Below are 16,455 nucleotides of genomic sequence, written 5' to 3'. Positions count from 1 at the left end.
ACGTCGTCTGGGTTTCTTCTGCGTGTGAGTCACGCCGTGCTGTTCATAAGCCGCCCATGACAGCGAACATGATCATGCACCCCTGGCAAGAACGACACAGAGGGTCTGCGGGCCCCGGGTTGGGGAGGGGCGGGAGTGGGGACCAGTGTTTGAACCCAGACAGGCTCCTGGGTGGGAGGTGCGGCTTTGCCGTCCTTATATAACTCCTCCTCCGTGTTGGGAACGGAGAGGTGCTTGGGATTCTCGTTAAAACCTTCTCCCCAAGGCTGCTTGCGAGTCGATGGCGCGTTTCCCCGGGGAACTGTTAAATTTGGAAACTGTTTTTCCTCTCTGTTCTCTGAAGCATTTGCAAAGCAAATTGAGAAATGAGATACTCTTTCAGGACCTGCACACCTAAGACGCGGTTGTAAGAATTAAAAAAAAAAAAAAAAAAAGTTCAAGGAAACCTCTTCTGTGTTTGAGCAAGATACCCCTCTTCTGGATGCACCTCAGAAATAGAGAAACAAAGTCCCTAATACCTGCAGCTCTGCCCTAGTGCACTAGTGTGGTGAGTGCATAGCTGCATAAGTTACCCTCGCTGAGTGGGGATGAAGGCTGGCAGGATGATGGGATTCGCTCCCGGGGTGCTATGCCAAAGGTGAAGGCATTTTGCAGTTGTCATTAAAGTCCGTAATGAGTTCGTGCAAGCTAATCAGAAGCAAAAATCCGTCCTGGGTGGGCCTGGCCCAATCAGGTGTAGAAGTCAGGATTAAGACAGGCGTGAGATCTGCAGCAGCTGAGACACAGCCTGCTTGCCCTAAAAAAGAATCAAACCGCCTATGGAGAAGATCATTTGGCAGGAACTGCCGGGTGGCCTCTAGGAGGTGAAGGTGTCACCGTTCCCACCACAGGGAACTGAGTTCTGCTAGTAACCAGTTAGCTTGTAAGACAGCCCGGTGTCTCCAGTGAGACCCCACCGTCCCCAGTGCTGGTTGACATCTTCCCTCCGTGTGTGTCTGTCTCTAGGCCTCTGCTCCTCATAAGGACACCAGTCATGCTGGGTTAGAGCTGACTATCCATCCATCCACCCCTCTATCCATCCATCCACCCATCTATCCATCCATCAAGCCACGTATCCATCCATCCACCATCTATGCATCCATCAGCCCATCTATCCATCCAACAACCCATCTACCCATTTATCCACCCCCTCACTGACATCTCCATTCCACCATCCAACAATTTATACAGCCAGCCCTCCCTCTGTCCCTCCCTCTACCTCATAAATCATGCCTCTGAAGCCTTAATTCAAAACAACTCCTTTCCACCAGGTGGCGCACCCACCACCCTAACGAACACTGGTGGGAGCTCTGCCGTTTTAATCCTCTAGTGTGGTTGGAAGCCAAGGTCTTGAGGGTCACTTAGTTAATCCCTCATCTATCCTCAGCAGAGACCTGTCCAGTGGTTTCCCATGAACGTTACCCTATTTACGAAATCCACCCTAGGCAACTCGTGCTCTTCCTGGAAAGTTCTCTATCGATCCCAGAACTTTTAACTCAACAAGTGCCTGACTAGTTCTAAAGCAGCAAGATAAAAAGAAAAGGGAATTCTGTTGTCTCCGCACCATGAGGGGGAGGCCGTGTGGGAACGTCACGCTCTCCTCTGCTGGTGTTGGGTATGTTAACTTCCCTGATTTTCCAAAGGAAATTGAACAATGTCTACTAATTACCATTTCTACTGTGCCCACATTCTCTTCGATTTGGCAATTCCATTGCTGGTAATTCATCCCAGAGGATTATTCCCTGTGGGTATACAAAGAAACATGTGCAAGTTATATTGCACGTATGTCTGTACATACCCAGATACTTATATAAGTATGTGCAGCACATTCACGTATCAGGGGTATCTGGATTAAACATATATATATATTTTTAAGGTATACAAAGCATATGTGCAATTAATGCTTCTGGCAGCATTAATTATGAGAATGGGAAGCAGCTCAATGCACACATACAGGGTTCTGAGTCAGCCACATATTGCACCCCTACGCTGAGTCAGGCATCATTGTACTCACCCAAGAGGAGGCGACATTACAGGAAGATGGCATGTTGCAGATATGTCACAGGCTCCCAGTGTTGTGATGGTTTGGTATTCCATGGTGACTTCAGAGTGTGCAACAGCACTTGGGGGTGGTGGAACCATGGCACTGGAAAAGATGGAGAAAGGGGGATGAAGAAGGATAGAGGACTTGTAGCTAAATCAAAGGTGTCCAGCTGAATTGCAGGGGTCGTGGGTAGGAAGGATAAGAATGACCCCGAGGTCCCCGGCTCTGGCCACTGGGTGAGACTGACGACATACACTCCATCATAGGAAAATCAATTAGGAGAAGGCTCTGTTTGGCGCAGGAAGGAGGCAGGTGAGTCCAGTTGGGATGATGTTGGTTTGGAGATGCCTGAAGCCCTGATGGAACTGCCCAGTAAGATCCGGAGGTCTGAGTGAGTCCAGGAGGAGGAAGAACCGTGACATTGGAGCTGCAACCCTGAGACAGTGAACTAAGCCATCCATCCTTCCATCTACCAATTCAACCATCTCTCCCTCGATCCATCCACCCATTCAATTATCAATCCATCCATTCATCTATCCAACAATTCAATTATCCATCTATTCATCCATCCAGCAATTCATGCATCCACCCATCCATCCACGTATCTACCCATCCATCTATACTAGCGTCGATCTGTGACAAGTTGCGTGGGATATTGCCAACCTAGGAAGATCACCTGAGCCTTGCCATCAGTTAAAAAAAAAAAAAAAAAAAACACAAAACACTTGATGACATACTCTCGTTGTGGCTGACCTTTAGTCTCACCTCCTTCTGGAGGTTCACGATAATATCTTCAGTCTTCACACCCTCTTGGAGGTTAAGACTAATAAAGCATGTCTCGAAGCCCTCATCATAAACCACATCACTATATGGTCAAGTGATCAAAGCTCCCAGGCAAACAAAGACAGGACAGGACATGCCGTGGCCTGGACATCACCTACCAGGAGCCGGGGCAGAGACCAGACCTCCTTTTATGTCAGGCTGAGTCTTCACCACATGAAAACAAAGTGCACAAGTCCTACAATTTATGGTAAGCAGTTTGAAAGGAGATGTGAAATAAAGCATGGCTAGGACAGGGAGGGGTCCCCTCAAGAGATCACAGCAGAAGCCTTAAGGGCGGATGTGCACGACAGCTTGTTGAAGGAAGTTGAGGGTATCCTGGCCTCTGGGGGCAGAGTGGTTTCCCCTAGGCAGGTACTGGGGAGTGGGGTGTGCTTGAATATGCTTGGAGGACTGACATTCCATGAGAAAGATCCTACAAACCTCCTGCGGGCTCCCATGCAGAATGGAGCTCTTGTGGGTCTAGGGGCAAAGCTGAACCCACAACCAGCTCTCCGCATCCAGGTGGAGGCTGTGGTTGTGTCTCACTGCTTTAAGCCCAACTTAACCCCTACATCCCCTCACCCACGTGGCCTGTCCAGATCGTACAGAGAAACGTGGTGCTTCCTGGACCTGAATGTTTGTTCGCAGAGTGTCCCCCTCTGTTCGTTCTAAGACTGACTCTACATTTCCTACATGGTTTGTTCCTGCTTTAGAGACATGGGTTTGGTGTCTTCATGCCTTGGGTTTATCTACATGGGTTCAAATACGGGTTTAGTGCTTCTCTGTGATTTCTTGAAAGAGGAGTAGAAAAATCAGATGTAGAGATCAGATCAAAGGGCAGCCTCAGAACAAGAGATAAATATGCAAAACCAAGATATAGAAGTGTCCCTTCCTTTGATAGAAATGGTGTCCTCGTACTTCTCACCAGCGTACAGGACTTCTGCTTTTCTCTCCTTAGGGTCATTGGGGTATGATCCAGAATAGCATGTAAGATGCCAGGCTAGCGAGAACTGAACCAGGAAGGAGTGTGGCCTTCAGAGCAAACTGTGCAGGGATGGGCCACCTGGAAAGTTCAAGTGACAAGTGACCATTGCGAGAGGCCCAGGAGAGCAGCCCCATTATGAGGCCTCCAACAAAGAAGGCCTACCAGGGAGACCCGTAGGCAGGGTCCAAGCCTGAGACATCACTGAAAATTCCAGTGACCAGATAACTGAGGTAGGATCCAATGTCAGGGCTCTGGCAACCTCTGCACTCTCCATCCACTCATATCCACCCATCTATGCATCCATGCATCCACCCACTCATCCATCCATATACTCATCCATCCGTCCATCCATTATCCATCCATCATCCATCCATCCATCTACCCCTCCATCCATCCATCATCCATCCATCCATGCATCCATCCACCCATCCATCCATCCGCCCATCCATCCACCCATCCATCCATCCGCCCATCCATCCATCTCATCCATCCATCCATCCATCCACCCTTCCATCCATCCATCCACCCATCCATCCACTCACCCATCTCTGCATCCACCCACCCATCTATCCAACCATTCATCCATCCATCCATCCATCCATCCACCAATCTGTCCTTCCAGATTTACATTTCTACCCTCTTGACTTTAACGGGAAGCATGCTCATCACACATATTTCTCAAACCCTCCTTCGTCACCTATTTCGTGTTTCAACTGAAAGAATGTCCACGTTGGACAATTTCTCTCGACCCAATGACCATCAACCTCTCATGCTTAATCAATCCACCTCGCGGGTCCCATCCCTATTCCAAACAGCAATGTTTAGCTCATCGCCAATGTCTGTAACCGCATTTGTTGTTCTCAGCAGCGTGTGAGGGGATCATCGTTGCGTTGGTCAGCGCGTCCGGGGCGCTTGTTTGCATCGCCTTCCCCAAGGAGATGCACTCGGCACACAGAGAGTCCATGTGTTATTTGTTTGGCGCAGTAGCTGGGTTGCTCTCACATGTCGGTTACCAAGGCTTGCAGGACGCTGGGTAGCCAACATTCAAGGTGGGGCTTCCGTGGGTGTTCCGCTCCCCAGCATGAGGAGGGAAGGTGTGGCTGGTTCATTTCCTGCCTTCTTCCGGTTGCTTGTCACCTTATCAGTCACCAGGCATTGTGTGGCCACCGTGACAAGACTCTCATGCTGAATCCCAGGTACATGTAGAGCTGGGAGGGGTGTTGGCCACCACGTCCCCACTCCCTCCTTCCATGTAGCAGGGCTCAGCAGCCAGCGTGGCCAGGACTCCATGCCCATGTCCCTCCATAAACTGGCCAGTCTCCTGGTACTCACAGCATGACCCTCCCATCCTGGGCAGCTGGAGGAACAAAACCTGACCTCCTTGCTTTTTCCCTTGTGTGTGGAAGGCCAGTGGAGACCTGCCCTGGGAGGGCAAGCTGGCCATGCAGCAAGGGGACAATGGTGGATCAGCTGGCCCACAAAGCCCAACAGGAGCAGGATCTTCTCCCTGGGACAGTTGTCCATGGAAGCACGGTGCCCTTCACAAGCTCCACATCTCAGTCATTTCTTCCTAATAAATACCTATGAGCCTCGGTGCCAGGCGGGCAACCATCACAGGCCTCCCCTCCCCTCGTGAAGGCAGCAGAAACAATTCAGCAACTTTACCAAAGCATGCACCACCTGCATGCTTGCAATCACACCTGGCCCACTCAGCCTTCTCGGAAACCCTTTTGGAGATTGGAGAATAGGAAAGAAAAAAAAAGTCTTATCAGTGGCACAAACAGGAGCCCTCCTCCCTTGGCCCCAGTCCCAAAGGCGTCAGCCCGGTTATCTTCAAACGGGTATTTTTCTGGGCGGAGGTGGAGTTTACGTCACATAAAATTCACCATCTTGAAGTGAACGGTGCAATGGCATTTAGCGCACATGCCCCCGGTTGTGCAACCACCGGCTCTACTTAGTTCCAGAACATTCTCATGTCCCCAAAGGACACCCCCCATCCGCATTAGGCAGTCTCTCCCTGTCCCACTCCCCAGCGCCTGGCAGTCAGTAAATCACTTTTTTTTGCCCTAGATTCACCTGTGTTGGACATTTCATGTCAATAGAATCACACGCCGTGCAGCCCTCGTGTGTCCGGCTTCTCTCATGAGCGTCGTATGTTCACGGTCCATCCACGGGATAGCAAGTGTCACACCTTCACGGAGTCATATTCTCCTCTAAGGCTTCCCCTCAAGCATTATTTTAGCTTTGAAAGAGCCACGGGGCATCACTCCGCGGGTTTCATAAACCAGATTTGTTCTCAGCAAGAGTTCTGGGAGCAGGTGTGAAGCCGACAGCGTCCCCCTGTGAAAGCCCACCTAGCAGGCGCCCGGGTACCTGTGGGATGGGCAGGTGCAATGCGTCAGACCTAGAAAGCTGCGTGTTGCATGAACAACAGCTGCGGACGAGTGACAGGACCCCGCGTGAGCCACGCCACCGTCATCAGGGTTCAGAGATGTACCTGCGAGACTGTAATACCAGAGATTGTACTACCTGTGAGAAAAGGAATGCCCCGGCTCAGGCGTGGCCACTGGAAGGTTTCGGGGAGAGGGGAGGACCAGATGGGGTTTGTTCTTTGCCTCGTAGGCGTTGCGTTCTCCGTGGGGTCCTCCGGCGGTCGGCTCCCTGCAGACAGATTTTTCTCTGCTCTGCATGAATCAGATAAACAAACAGGTGAGCCCTCCAGCTTCTCGGCGCGTAAGGCCATCCGTTCATCATGGTTAATTCTACATGTCACCCTGGCTGGGGCATGGCGCTCAGATATGTAGCCAGGTACTATTCTGGGTCTTTCTGTGATGCTATTTTGTGATGGCACATTGAAATCAGTGGATTTTGAGTAGAAGACATTGCCTTCCCTAACGTTGGTGGGCCTCGTCCAATCAGTTGAAGAAGACAAACGCACAGAAAATGAGCTCCCCAGAGCAAGAAGGAATTCAGGCTGCAGAACAGCCTTCGGGCTCAAACCATCGGTCTTCATCGGGTCCCCAGACTGCTGCTTCCACCTGCAGATTCTGGAATTGCATCTGCACAAGTGTGTGAGCCAACCCCTTAAAATAAAGCTCTCTCTGTATCTATGCATCTCATTGGCCCAGCTCAATAGACAGACACCCACATACACAGATGATTGATATGTAAATGATAGATAAATACATAGATACATAGGTGATGGGTGGCTGGGTGGCTGGGTGGGTGGATGGATGGATACATAGATACATAGCTAATGGATAGTTAGATGATGGATACATGGGTGATGGATAAACGACGGATGGGTGGATAGATATAGAGATGCCACATAGGGAGATAGGTCGATAGATGATTGATAAATAAATTATAGATAAGCATATAGATACATAGATGGATGGATGGATGGTAGATTGATCGATCAGTCGATGGATAAATGGACAGATGGATGGATGGTGGATGGATAGAAATGATTGACAGGTAGATGATGGATCAATACAGATCTCACAGACACACACACACACACACACAGGTGTAGACAGACAAATGAGGCTGTTTGCTCCATTTCTGAGCTCTGGAAAACAGGAGAGTCTGAGAAGCAGGGAAGACGTGCCCCTGGCCCCAAGCAGGTCTGTGTTCACTGTGACCACAGGACTTGAGACAAGGGGTGGCGTCACGCTGACCCCAGAGGAAAACCCCAAACCACATAGGGTGGGTGCAGTCTGTGGGTGGACCCACAAGTACCAGACAGACGCCTCAGGATCAGCCCCTTGACTGTTGCAGAAGCTTGCGGAGATCCTGGACACCCAGGCAAGCCCCCGACACCCCACCCCTGCTGCAGACCAGCCCTCCTTGGGAGCTGAGGGCTTCGGGAAGCCTGTCGAGGAAGGAGCGGGGCTGGCAGAGACCCCTCAGAAGGCCGACTGGCGGCCCGGCCCTCCCACAGCGCTGGTGCTGCATCCAGGGCCCAGGGAGGCCCCACGTCCAGTCCTGGCCACCCGTGCTGAGGGGTCAGGGTGATGCAGGGGTGAGCACAGAGAAGGCAGGGCGGTACTGCCACCCATCCCCACTACCAGTGACATGCTAGGCGGCCCGTCTCCTGGAGTCGCCCTGGGCCGTGACACTTTCTCAGACGCGCCCCGGTGCTGGGGAGCTTTTGGCATTTCGGAGGCCTGCTGGCCGGGGGATTTTGTAGGACGCACCACTGTTGGGGTTTACTCGTGTGGGTGCTCTTCTCACGGTGAGACTGGGGTTGTGGGTTTTGGAGAGCAACAGCACCGAGGGGACGCGGCTCTGTGGTCACCTCGTATCCCGCGCACCTGCTCTCCGCCCGACTCGTTCCCCGTGGACGCCAACCTTGACCACCAGGCCCCGGCGTCTCTGCTGGGTGTCTCCACTCTCAGGCCGCGACTTCCCCAGCCATGTCCTCCCAGGTCCCACAGCACCTGATCCCCCACTAGACATGCAGTCCTTTGGCGTCGATGAGGTCGTTCCCGAAGCCTTCAGAACGCGTCGATTAACACGAGCCACTTCATGAACTTTACCTCCAGGCAAGACGAGACCCGGGATGAGGAATCCCAAGGTCAAACAGGGAAGACACCCTGACCTGGTGGGTTCAGCAAGCGGGCGAGGGCCCCTGAGGATTCAGGACGCCCAGGGACACCTGGCGGGGCCCAGGTGGAGCCGCACCTGCGCACCTGCCGCTCCAGGGCTCTGTCCCCGTACGCTTTCTCGCTGACACGGTGGCTGTGTCCCGAATCCCCATCCTGTGTGCACAGCAAGCGCTGCAGCACACGTACGTCTGGCGTTCCCAAGCTCTCCGCGGCGGGGGTGTCTAAAAACGAGCCAGGCGTGCACGTGGGAGGGTCGTGACGGCCACCCACCCGCCAGGTTATCGATGACCCACACCCCGGAGTGCTTTCCAGTGCGGCCCCTGGGGCCCAGAGCCCAGTGCAGGTCGGACTCCCCGCAGATGGTTGCGACAGAGCGCCGCACGTTTGCCGAGGACGGGCTGCGTGTGCGCCTGTGTGTACCCAGGCCCGTGTGCGTGTGACCATCATGGCTTTGTCCGGGGGCACAGGCGCCTAGGGGTAGCTGTGACATCGCACCAGAGACGCACCCACCGTGCTGCTTCATGGGAAACGCATGCCAAGACGCTCGGAGTCTGCAGAAATGTGGATAAAATGTGCTGTGTGTGCGATGTTATATAAAAACTATATTATATTGTGTATGGATCATGTTATATTGTACACGGACTATTATGTATTGATTATGTCATATAGATTATATTAGGTTATACACACTTGTATACCACTGGTGTATTATATAATCCATCATATAAAATACATAAGTACAGCATTTAAAAATATATATAATTATATATAACATGGTATATCTGTTAATATATTATAATTATATGTTTGGGGATCCCTGGGTGGCTCAGCGGTTTAGCAGCTGCCTTCAGCCCAGGGTGTGATCCTGGAGACCCGGGATCGAGTCCCGCGTCAGCCTCCCTGCATGGAGCCTGCTTCTCCCTCTGCCTGTGTCTCTGCCTCTCTCTCTCTCTCTCATGAATAAATTTTTTAAAGATCTTTAAAAAAATTATATGCATACATGTACATATCTATATAATATGTAACAATATATAATGTATAATCAAACAATATATAATATACAGCTATATGTTATAAATGTAAATATATATGTAATTATATAATACATAGCATGTGTGTATATATTATATAGACATGTATGTACATTATATGTATATATTGTACATATATATTATATATGTATATTAACACATTATATTATCTATAATCTATAATGTGTATATAATGTAACAGTACATAATATATAAGTATATATTACATATAAAATATATAATTATGTAATACATAGTATATGTGTACATATAATATATTGTATCATAATTATGTGTACATATGTTGTATAATAATTATATGCATTTGTATATTATATGTATATGTTATGTATATACATATAGGATATATATAAAATATATATACTGGGGATCCCTGGGTGGCGCAGCGGTTTAGCGCCTGCCTTTGGCCCAGGGCGCGATCCTGGAGACCCGGGATCGAGTCCCGCATTGGGCTCCCTGCATGGAGCCTGCTTCTCCCTCTGCCTGGGTCTCTGCCTCTCTCTCTCTCTCTCTCTCTCTCTCTCTCTGTGACTATCATAAATAAAAATAAATAAATAAAATAAAATCTCAAGGCATTGATAATGCTCTTGAATAAAAAAAATAAAAATAAAATATATATACTATAATAACAACAATCTGTAACATAAAATATGTAAATCATAAACTATGAATATATATAGTTTATATATTTTTGATTATAGATTATATTAAATGATCATACAATATACTATGTTATCTGTAACATATTTCATTTTGTGTCTTTTGTATTTTAAATCTGTGTTTTATGTATTTACATCGTAAAGTGTCTATTACGCCTTGTATGTATTTTTACATACGATTTCATGTTTTGAATGATGAAGATAATGTGTCGGTTCTGGGGGTACCTTGGGGGGGGTAGGTTCTGGGGGGACCCTGGGGGGGCTGTTCTGGGGGGTGGGTTTTCGGGGGCACCCTGGGGGGGTAGGTTCTGGGGGGACCCAGGGGGGTAGGTTCTGGGGGGGACCCTGGGGGGGTAGGTTCTTGGGGGGAACCTGGGGAGTTGGTTCTGGGGGGACCTTGGGGAGGACTCTGGGTGGTAGGTTCTGGGGGGACCCTCGGGGGGACCTTGGGGGGTAGGTTCTGGGGGGACTCTGGGGGGTAGGTTCTGCGGGGGTAGGTTCTGGGGGGACCCGGGGGTAGGTTCTGGGGGGACTGGGGGGTAGGTTCTGGGGGGGGCCTCAGGCACCACAGGGTGACGGCCGCTGGTGATATTGTGGTCACTTGTGACAGCGCCTTGGAACGCTCGCAGTCTCGGGGGTTTCAAATACGGGAGCTTTTAAAAATGATGTAATAAGCAATCAGTAAATCAGTAATAAAGTGGGGAGCTTTTAGAAAGGCAACTCATCCCTGAATCACAATGAAGAATAAAATGGGGCAGTTTGGAGCGCTGGGTGCATGGGGAGAAGTCGGCCGTGCCCTCCCGTGTGGCTTCCCGGGTGCGGGCATCACCCGCCTTGCACAAGCACATGCAACGTGTCCCCGGGACCCTGTGAGCATCACTCCCCTACCCCGAGGTCTTCCGTGGGGGCAGCAGGTGTCAGAGCCTGCTGAGCCCCATCCACCCTCGGGCCGGCCTCGTTGAGGCGTCTCTCTCCGGGACCCCGGACACGTCCCAGCGTTTGCCTGCTGGACACGTGGCGTGTTGGCCCAGGGCGTGGAGAGCACCATGCAAACCGCTGGCCCCTGGGGTGCAAGACGAGGGGGGAGGGTGGGTGACACGGCGACACCCCTGCGGCCTGGCAGCGGGCCACCTTCACGCGGACCCTGCAGCGCAGCTGGGCCTCCTGCAGCCGCCAGCCCGTTTCCTTGCACCGTCTCACCGATGCCAACTAGAGAGCAACGGCCACCGCCAGATGGGGGCCCAGATAGGGAGCGGCGCTGCGCGCAGGGCGGGTGCGGCTTCCCTTCCTGCGTCGTCGCCCAGCTCCGGGGACGGGCGCAGGGAGCCACCCAGGGCGGCACAGAAGGGAAGCCGGTGACGGACAGACGGAGCAGGACGGCAGCACAACTGATGCGAGGCTCCCGCGGACGCACGCGGCGTGCTGGGGGTCCGCGCCACCTCCCGGGGTCCGGTGGGGCTGGGCTTCCCGCGTGGGCAGCCCCATCCCCTCCTTGGTGCCGGGTGACCCGCTCTGCCCAGAACAGCGAGCGCGCGGTGCACCCGCAGGAGAGCCCCCCAGATGCACAGGTGTGGGTACCAGCAGGGCTGGGCGCCTGCCGCCTTGGCACCGGCCATCCCTAGGTGGCCCTGCCATGCGCTCACTCCTCCGTGCGTCCCGCAGCCCGCCGCGGGGCGGGAAAGCATCGCGGCAACCGGGCAGAGAGCGCGCCGGCGGAGGTCCCCCCACGCATCTCCGTGCAGGCGCAATGCCCGCGTATCGCACACCCCGAGGGACGGGGACCCGTGGATTCATCCGCAGACGCACACGTCTGCAGCGCTCCCCTGTGCCCGGACCAAGGGCTGATGGTTAAGACGAGCCGGTGTGCACGCAGGTGTCCACCATGGCACCACGGATCGGGACGCCGCGCTGTCCGGGGGCGGAGGTGGAAACCCGGCTGCCCCGCGCATGGATCCGGACGCGTCGGGATGAACGCTCCACGACGCTGAGGACCTAAAACGTGCAGAACCAAGCAGAGACACAGACGCAGGCTCCTGGTCGCCCGCGCTGCTGACCGCTGACCCGCACTGACCCCTCCCGGGGACCGGGACCAGACCTCCCGTGGTCCCGAACCAGACTCAGGCGGTGCCCGTGCGCCCTGGGCCGTGCGCCTGGAGATCAGACGTGCAAACCACGTCACGGAGCACAAACATTGCCGCCGGTTGGTTAGTTAGTTACTTAGTCCCTGCTGGACGGACAGACAGCCATGCCGCGGGCTGTGCTTCCCGCACATTGTCTGGGTCCCGTGTGCCCCAGACCCCGCGGGTGGCTGCCGGGTGAGTCTGACCGCAGCTCCCTGCGCTCAGCCCCAGCTGCCCACTGACGACCCTGGTCCCTGGAGGTGGCCTCAAAACCCAGTTCTGACCACGGGTGACATGCGAAGTGAGCTGCATGGATGCTGACCAAAATGCTGCTGTCTTAACGGCGAAGCCGAGCTCGGAGGACAGCAGGCTGCACAGCTCTTGTCCTTCTCCCGAAACTGTGACATGGAAGGAGCAGGTGCTCCCGGGGTCTCCATCCCAAGCATAGGAGCAGGTAAATGAGTCCCCAGGGGGGCAGGTTGTCTGTGACCCCTCTGCCTCCCGCCCTCTGACACCATCCAGGGGTGCCTTCTAGGGCCCGGGCTGCCTCTGGGGACGCGCATGCTGCAGACGGCGGGGATGCATGAGGAGACGAGTCTGCGGTTGGCAGGCCAGTGGAGCCCTCTGACCCCCGTGACCACCCCCTTAGGAGGTGCCCTGCGGGAGCTCGCGGTCTGAGGGGGATCCCCCACAAGAAGGGAACTCATGCCATTGGAAGGAACCGGCTGTGTCCAGCAGGTCTCAGCCTGGCCTCTCCGTCCCCAGCTGGGGGCCTGGGTGGGGGGGCAGACAGCCTTCCACATGCCAGGAACTGTGCGTCCTTGCCAGACCGTACACGGTGCTCTGATGAAGCCCAGCCTGGTTTCCCAGGCCCCAAGCTGCTATTTTGGAAACTGCAGATTCCTGTCCCTTGCTCAGAACCAGTCCCTGGCTCCCCAGGGCACAGGGACATCCGGTCCCTCTGGCGTCGTTACGGCCAGCCCCAAAGGAGCCAGCCACAGAGAGTCAGTTGGCCCATACCCAGCAGCTCCCTTAGCAGCAGGATGAGACATTTCTGGGCTCTGGGGCACTTTCCAGACCCCACGAAGGACACTAGTCCATGTGTATGCCAGGTGCACGCCCCCCAGCATGACCATGGCAGCGTGCATTCACAGCTGGCCTCGACTGTGCAGCTTAATGGCCACCGTCCTCATTGTTCTGCCCCGATGACAGCCACATGCATGGGGGAGAGGTGCACAGAGCAGAGCTCAGAAACTCAGCCTTCATGCCTGATGTGGCCCCCAACTTGGTTTTGTCAATAAAGTTTTATTGGAATGCTGCTGTGCCCGTTTGGTTACATATGGCCTCTGGTGTGTTCATGACAACCGCAGAGTCTGGGACACCTTGGTGGCCCAGTGGTTGAGTATCTGCCTTTGGCCCAGGGCGTGACCCCAGGGTCCTGGGATCAAGTCCTGCATCGGGATCCCCACAGGGAGCCTGCTTCTTTCTCCCTCTGCCTGTGTCTCTGCCTCTCTCTGTCTCTCATGAATAAATACATAAAATCTTTAGGAAGAAAAAAAAGAACCATGTGGATCTCAAAAGTGCAAATATTTATGGTCTTCTTCCTTACGGCCGCAGTGTTCCAACCATGAGCTATAGCTGTGTGTCCACACCGGGGTCTCGACTCCAGGATGCAGGCTTGGACACATATGGCCAATGGGGATGGATCCGGCACACAGGTATTCATCTCATCGTTTGAAGGCCGTAACTCTTGCCCTGGGGTTGTTCTACGACTGGCTGCTAGAACCCGTCCCCGTTTGGAAGTAACGGGACAGTGGATACAGGTGAATCCCATCTGATCTGGTTGAAGATGAGAGAACTTACCTCAGGAAGACAAAGGCCCAGTGAGTCACTCAGCATCCTAGAGCTCATATCTACCCAACAGGCCCTACAGATCTGGGATCTGTTAGGTACAGCGTCCTGTGGATACTGGTACATAGCACCATCTCCCAGAAGCCCGGCAGCCTGGACTCTTGAATGGCAACCATCAACGGTGTCGTGGCGGAGATGGGCCCACACCTTCTGCAGCATGTCAGCGCCAAGACCTCGTCCGTGTGGGGCTGACCCGTTCATCATGCGTGGGAACTTCCAACACAAGACCGCCACAGTCTATACGTGCATGGCATTCGTAAATAGACAGGAGGAAGAGTGGGTGGACAATAGTCCTAGGTCAATAGATGCGTGATGGATGATAAATACATAGGTCCATATGATGGATGGATAGATGGACGATGGATGGACACATATGATATGATGGATGGATAGATACATGGATACGATGGATGGATGGATGAACGGATGGTTATGATAGATAATAGAATGATAGACCGATAGGTACATATGATAGACATGCTACGATAGATGATGGATACGATGGATGTATGGGGAGATATGTAGATAAGTATGAAAGATGCATAGGGAAGTAGGTATGATGGATGGATGGATGATGGCTGATGGATGGATACGTAGATACATAGAGATAAGAGATGAATAGATCAATGCACTGAGGCATGGACAGATGGGTGGGTGCATAGATGGATGGAGCTGATGGATGGATGGGAAGGTATGATAGATAGATAGGTGATGGATGTGATGGATGGGTAGATACGATGGATGGGTAGATGGGTAGAGGTGACGACGAACAGATCGATGGATGAAGGGTGGACAGATGAATGGGTGCACAGATATGAAAGGACAGATAAATGATAGAGAAGATAAATATGGATGATGGCTGATACATGATTGGCAAATAGATAATGTGTGTACGGGGATGAGAGCTGGATAGACGCTGCTCGGTATTGACACATAGAGGTGGGTAGCAAGAGACTCATAGGGTAGCTACTTATTGATAGGTACTAATAGATTTTTTTTAAGATTTATTTATTTATTCATGATAGAGAGAGAGAGAGAGAGAGAGAGGCAGAGACACAGGAGGAGGGAGAAGCAGGCTCCATGCAGGGAGCCGGATGAGGGACTCGATCCCAGGACTCCAGGATCGCGCCCTGGGCCAAAGGCAGGCGCCAAACCTCTGCACCACCCAGGGATCCCCGATACTAATAGATATTGATAGATACGGACACACGGCTGATAGGGTGAGACATAGATTCGGAAGAGCGGTGGAAGGAGATAAGTAGTTGACAACAGGTGGCCGATACTTGGACAACTGAGAGATGCGCAGAAATACAGTAGATAAATGATGACTATGTCCTCAATGGACGGTGTGTCCCCGATGGGCAGGTGACAGATACGCGCAGATAGGGTCTATGCAAGGCACATGGAGGGACAGCCCAGCCTTCCCCCGCGGCAGAGCGGCCCGGCCTGAACCTTCCAGAACATCGGCCCGGTGTCCGCAGAACTGTCCCCTTGCACGGAACACAGGTGCCGGATCCCAGAACGCCGCGCGCTGGCTGGCGCACCTTTCCAGCACCTTCCCCCTCCCTCCCATCGCTCAGCCGCGTGTGAATCCACCCGGTTGAGTTGTGGAAACGTCCCTGTGCACCTTGCAGCGTGAACGCGGTGCCCCGGACCCCCCCCCCCCCGAGGCCCCCCGAGGGCCCCCGAGGGCCGTGGAGGGACCGCAGCCAGGCGCACCCCATGGCACGTGAAAACGTGTCGCAATGCGCACAACGCCAGGATGTGCAACGAAATATGGTCTGCTGGCCGTTTTCTTTTCACTCTCTCTCTGTCTCTCTTTTTTTTTTTAGTTGAAAAACACAAAACAAAACAACAGAAACAGGAATTAGGTCCGTGTGGGTGGGCGTGCGCGCTCCCCCGCCCGTGTGCCCGCCAGCCCGCGCGCCCGCGAAGGAGGAGGCCGTGGTGGCGCAGGCAGGGGCGCCTGGAGGTTGCGGAGCGGCGCGCCCCGGGGCTGCAGGGTCTCCCCGCCGCCTGGCGCGAGCTGCCCCCGCCTCCGGGGCTGCGGGGGCCCGCACCCCGCCTCGGGCAGGGCGGCGGGGGAGCCTCCCGGGGCCCGGCCTTCGACAGCGCGCACCGACGGTTCGTTGCACAGGAAATTTCAAAACGAGTTTCCTCTGTACCCACCCTGCCTGCCGGGCGGCTGCGCCCCGGGAGGTGGGAGGTGGGCT

This window comes from Canis lupus, chromosome X (assembly GCF_003254725.2).
Source record: "Canis lupus dingo isolate Sandy chromosome X, ASM325472v2, whole genome shotgun sequence".
In the NCBI taxonomy this organism is placed as follows: domain Eukaryota; kingdom Metazoa; phylum Chordata; class Mammalia; order Carnivora; family Canidae; genus Canis; species Canis lupus.
Note: the sequence above shows the minus strand (reverse complement) of the source record.